Source organism: Hevea brasiliensis, chromosome 9 (genome assembly GCF_030052815.1).
Source record: "Hevea brasiliensis isolate MT/VB/25A 57/8 chromosome 9, ASM3005281v1, whole genome shotgun sequence".
Taxonomy (NCBI): domain Eukaryota; kingdom Viridiplantae; phylum Streptophyta; class Magnoliopsida; order Malpighiales; family Euphorbiaceae; genus Hevea; species Hevea brasiliensis.
Genome location: NC_079501.1, coordinates 87,156,781 through 87,161,931, shown reverse-complemented (window position 1 = coordinate 87,161,931; position 5,151 = coordinate 87,156,781). Strand labels below are relative to the sequence as shown.

The window sequence follows — 5,151 nt, the reverse complement described above, 5'->3', positions numbered from 1 at the left end:
TAGGCTGGCCAAAATTCCCTTTGGTCTTCCACAAATGTTTTTATTTTATTTTAAGTTTATTTCTAAGTTAGTTGAGCTAAACACACAAAGTATAAACTGAATTTTTTAAACTTAAATTACTAACTTTAATTTGGATGTTCCCTTCTTCAATTTCCTCTTTTCTTCCTTCTTTCTTTGCTAAATCTCCTTCTCAAGTGAGGGTGGTAAGGTTTTATGAAATAAGTGTGGTAGAAATTAAGTTTAAGTGAGGGAACAAAAGCTTGAGTGCAAGCTTCAATGCAGTTTTGGTGAGGGAGAGGGAGAGGGAGAGAGAGAGTGAGGGCGGCAACATGGATGAGGAAGAAGGACTTTTTGGTTTTTTTTTTCTTTCTTTTCTTGTATTTTTATCTTATGGAAGACCATAAATTCAATTAAATAAATTTTTTTAATTATAGTAATTATTGCATCATGCATGAGGTCATGCATGATGTCATCACTTTTACTTTTCCATTTTCTCTTTTTTTTTTTTTTTTTTTTCTATTAGTTCTTCAATTTAATTCCCGACTCTGAAATTTTCTTTTCTCTGATTTTATTTGACAGTTAGGTCAGGAGTCAGCTCTCAGGGTCAATTGACCAAATTGCCCCTCGCCGGTTCAACCCGGTTTACAAATAATTCAATATTTCTTCCGGCTCCCTGACCTAATTATTTGACTGGCTTAACAGTTCTTTTTCGTGATTTTCTCTTTTCCACTGTGTTCGTAATGGTCCTAAGGACCGCAGCGTCACATTTTATGGCTCGAAATTTGAGTTTAAATTGACTTCTCAGTCCTTCCCGAGAAGGTCACCCATCGCTATGACTCTCGGCTCGTTTAACTTCTTATGTTCTGTTTTTCTTATTTATACTTAACTAATTGACAATTACTAATTATTTGTGTTTATGGCTTCTCTAGTTGTCTTAAGTGTGGTTCTAATCCCCTTAATTGTCCGGACTGACACCGGTTACCGGAACAGTGAAATATACCAGGTTATACAAATAGGGGTGTTAAAATTCTCCCCCCCTTAAATAAATTTCGTCTCGAAATTTTACCTGGTATCAATCTCTAAACAGCTGTGGGTGCTATCTCCTCATGTCCTCCTCTCGTTCCTAAGTAGCCTCCTGGCCCGAATGATGGTTCCACAGCACTTTTACTAACGGGATCTGCTTGTTCCATAACTGCTTCGCCTCATAAGCCAGAATCTCTATGGGTTCTTCCTCATATGTGAGGTCTGGATTCACTTCAATTTCCTTTACTGGTTGTATATGAGATGGGTCTGATCGATATCTCCTCAACATAGACACATGGAAGACATTATGTATCTTCTCCAACTCTGGAGGTAGTGCCAATCGATATGCCAAAGGACCCACTCTTTCCAGAACCTCATATGGCCCAATGAAATGAGGACTCGGTTTCCCCTTCCTGCCGAATCTCATAATTCTCTTCCAAGGAGAAACCTTGAGGAATACTTTCTCATCCACTGCATACTCAATATCTCTTCTCTTTAAATCAATGTAGGACTTCTGACGATCTGATGCAGTCTTAAGTCGATCTCTGATCACCCTGATTTTCTCTTCAGTTTGCTGAACAATTTTTGGCCCAATCATCTTTCTTTCACCCACGTCATCCCAACACAATGGGGCTCTGCATTTTCTGCCATACAAAGCTTCATATGGAGGCATCCCAATGCTTGATTGGTAGCTGTTGTTGTAAGCAAACTTAATCAAAGGCAAGTGTGTGTCCCAACTGCCCTCAAACTCAATCACACAAGCCCGTAGCATGTCCTCCAAGATCTGTATTACCCTCTCGGTGGCCATGCATGCGTGGGTGGAATCTTAGTCAGACTAAAGTTCAATCTAGTTTCTAGGGCTCTCTAAAGACTACCCCAGAATCTAGAAGTGAACCTAGGATCTCTGTCTGATACAATGGATACTGGCACTCCATGTAGCCTTACAATCTCATCAATGTACAACTTGGCCAATCTTTCCAAACTGTAGTCCATCCGTACTGGCAGAAAATGAGCAGACTTGGTTAGTCTGTCAACAATGACCCATACTGCATCATGACTCTTCTGTGTCCTCAGAAGTCCCATCACAAAATCCATCGTTATTCTTTCCCATTTCCATGCTGGTACTGGTAGTGGATGTAACAACCCAGCGGGTACTTGATGCACTACCTTCACTTGCTGACAAGTTAGGCATTTGGAAACAAACTCTGCCACATCTCTTTTCATACCCATCCACCAGTAATGCTCCTTTAGCCCTCTATAAATTTTTGTGCTACCAGGGTGCATGGCAAAAGGAGACTCATGTGCTTCCTTCAAAATGATTTGCCTCAAATTGACATCATTAGGAACACACATTCTGCCCTGGTGTAGCAGTACACCATCATCTCTGATTGAGAATTCTGGTTTCTTGCCATGCCGGACTTCTTCCAATAGCTTCTGATACTTCTGATCATTCTGAACAGCCATTCTGATCTGATCAATCAACACTGGCTATACATGCCATGCAACTGCTGTCTGCCCCTTATCATTAATCTCTAAGCTGGCATGCAATGATCTTAACTCATGTACCATAGACAAAGCAGTAACTTGTAGACTTGCCATAGTCTTGCGACTTAAGGCGTCAGCTACAACATTAGCTTTCCCTGGCTGATAGTCTATCAGACAATCATAGTCTTTTATCAACTAACCATCTCCTCTGTCTCAAATTCAACTCTTTTTGAGTGCCCAAATACTTCAAACTCTTATGATCTGTGTAGATGTAACATTTTTCCCCATACAAATAGTGTCTCCATATCTTAACAGCAAACACAATAGCTGCAAGCTCCAAATCATGTGTTGGATAATTCCTCTCATGCGGTTTTAGCTGGCGTGATGCATAGGCAATGACATTTCGATCTTGCATCAATACACAGCCTAACCCATTGTGAGAAGCATCACTATAAACTGTGTATTCTTTACCCAGAGTAGGTAAAGTCAGGACTGGAGCTTCAGTCAAACATTTCTTTAATTCATCAAAACTCTGCTGGCATTTATCCGTCCACTGAAATTTCACATCTTTTCTAAGCAGCTTGGTCAATGGAGATGCCAACATGGAGAATCCCTTCACAAACCGACGGTAGTATCTAGCTAAACCCAGAAAACTACGAATCTCTGTGATATTTCTGGGTGGCCTCCAATTAAGGACAGCTTTAATCTTACTTGTATCTACCTTGATGCCCTCTTCTGATACTACATGCCCCAAGAAAGATATTTCTTTCAGCCAAAACTCACATTTCGACAATTTGGCATATAACTGTTTCTCCCTCAAAGTCTGCAGTACAATCCGCAGATGTCTATCATGCTCTTCTGCATTCCTCGAATAGACCAATATATCATCTATGAATACCACAAAAAACTGGTCGAGGTATGGTCTGAAGATAGTATTCATCAGATCCATAAAAACAGCCGGAGCATTAGTTAACCCAAATGGCATGACCAAGAACTCATAATGGCCCTAGCGGGTTCTGAAGGCAGTTTTAGGAATACTCTGCTCTTGTACTTTCAGCTGATAATAACCTGATCTCAGGTCAATTTTGGAGAACACAGCTGCACCCCTTAACTGATCAAACAAGTCATCAATGCAGGGCAATGGATATCTATTATTTATTGTCACCTTATTCAACTGTCTATTATTTATTGTCACCTTATCTATTATTTATAAAATGAAAATTATTTTCAAAATTTATTTTATTTTAAATTTTAAATTATTATAAAATTAATAGAAAATTATATATAAAAAATTAAATTATGAATATGTAAAATAAGAACAATAACGTGTAACACACTTTACAAAATAATTAATATATTATAAATAGATGGATTGTAATATTAGAATTATAATTATATTTGAATTATATAAAAATAATTATAAGAGAATTCATATATAAGTAGGATAATCGCTAATAAGAATCAAGAATTATAATAAAATTAAAATTTTAATTTATATTATTTATATTAAGTAGTATTTATAATTTTTATTCGTATATAAATTAATCATCTCATTTGAACATATATGATATTTTTATTTTATATAAAAGAAATTAATATCTTCTCTTTAAAACGTTAAAAAAATTGGATGTAAAGAATGGGAGGTTTCAAAGTTTGAGATTGACTCACAGGAGGTTTTCTTTGCGATTGTTTCCTTTGAAGATAATTGGTCTGAGCATGGCACAGTCATAAAGAATTACAGGGCATTGTTACAGCAGGATTGTAATCTGTCCTTGCAGTGGGTAATGGCAGAGCTCATTGCTTGGCTAGAGCTGCACTGTCTCATGCGAGCAAGCACCAGCTGCAATGTTGTTCCAAGTTTTCTTGCTTCTGTGTTACAAGCTGATTAATAAAGCTCTGATTTTCCCTAAAAAAAAAAATTTAATAGCCAAAGCCTATCAGGTAAAGAGAACTCAAAATGATTTTAACCAAAAAAAAATACATACGTTGATTTCTTAATCTGTAATAGCAATTTCGCCTCATTCTTTCTCGCCATTAGAATCATTCAATTCGTCGGATTCAGAATCAAAATCCACACTTGGAGATTTCCGCCTAACTTCTGCCATCAATTCGTCATCCTTATCTCTAATCCCTGCCAATTTCCTCTTCAATATAGCTTCAAATATTTCTGGAATCGCCTCTTCATCAATACGTTGAGACATCTAACTCATTCAAGTCCATGAATATATTATTCACTTCTCTTTCTCTTTAGGCCTATTGTCCAAATCTTGGGCACTTATTGATGATCCCTTTGAATTTATTTTCTGGGGAGTTTGAGACTTTGAGGTCATGGATAAGAACTCAAAAATTGAAAGCTGAACCCCCAAATAAATAAAATTTTTAAAATATAACTATTGTTACAATGGTTGTATTATCATTATCGATTATGGTAATTTTTCATGTGAATCATAATCAACCGTTATATATACAACTGTTGTGCTGAATAAATTCTTTCTAAAAAATTATAAAAATAAAAAAATCAAATCAAATTGAGGCAAGCAACGTGACCATGCGACTTTATTTATATTAATTGAAATCAACTAGATTAAGCTTTGTAAAATTAAAAATTAAAAGTTTTAATTAATTATAATTAAATATCAAAAT

At 36.4% G+C, this 5,151-nt stretch overlaps 1 long non-coding RNA gene across 1 annotated transcript; it reads right to left on the bottom strand.

Annotated features, from left to right (window-relative positions):
* Positions 1 to 4,061: 4,061 nt before the first annotated feature.
* Positions 4,062 to 4,689, bottom strand: LOC131183278 (uncharacterized). The gene is made up of 2 exons (XR_009151418.1): positions 4,494 to 4,689; positions 4,062 to 4,377 (listed from the first exon to the last, which is right to left on the bottom strand). It is a non-coding gene; the product is annotated as an uncharacterized LOC131183278 (long non-coding RNA).
* Between the last annotated feature and the right edge of the window lie 462 nt (positions 4,690 to 5,151).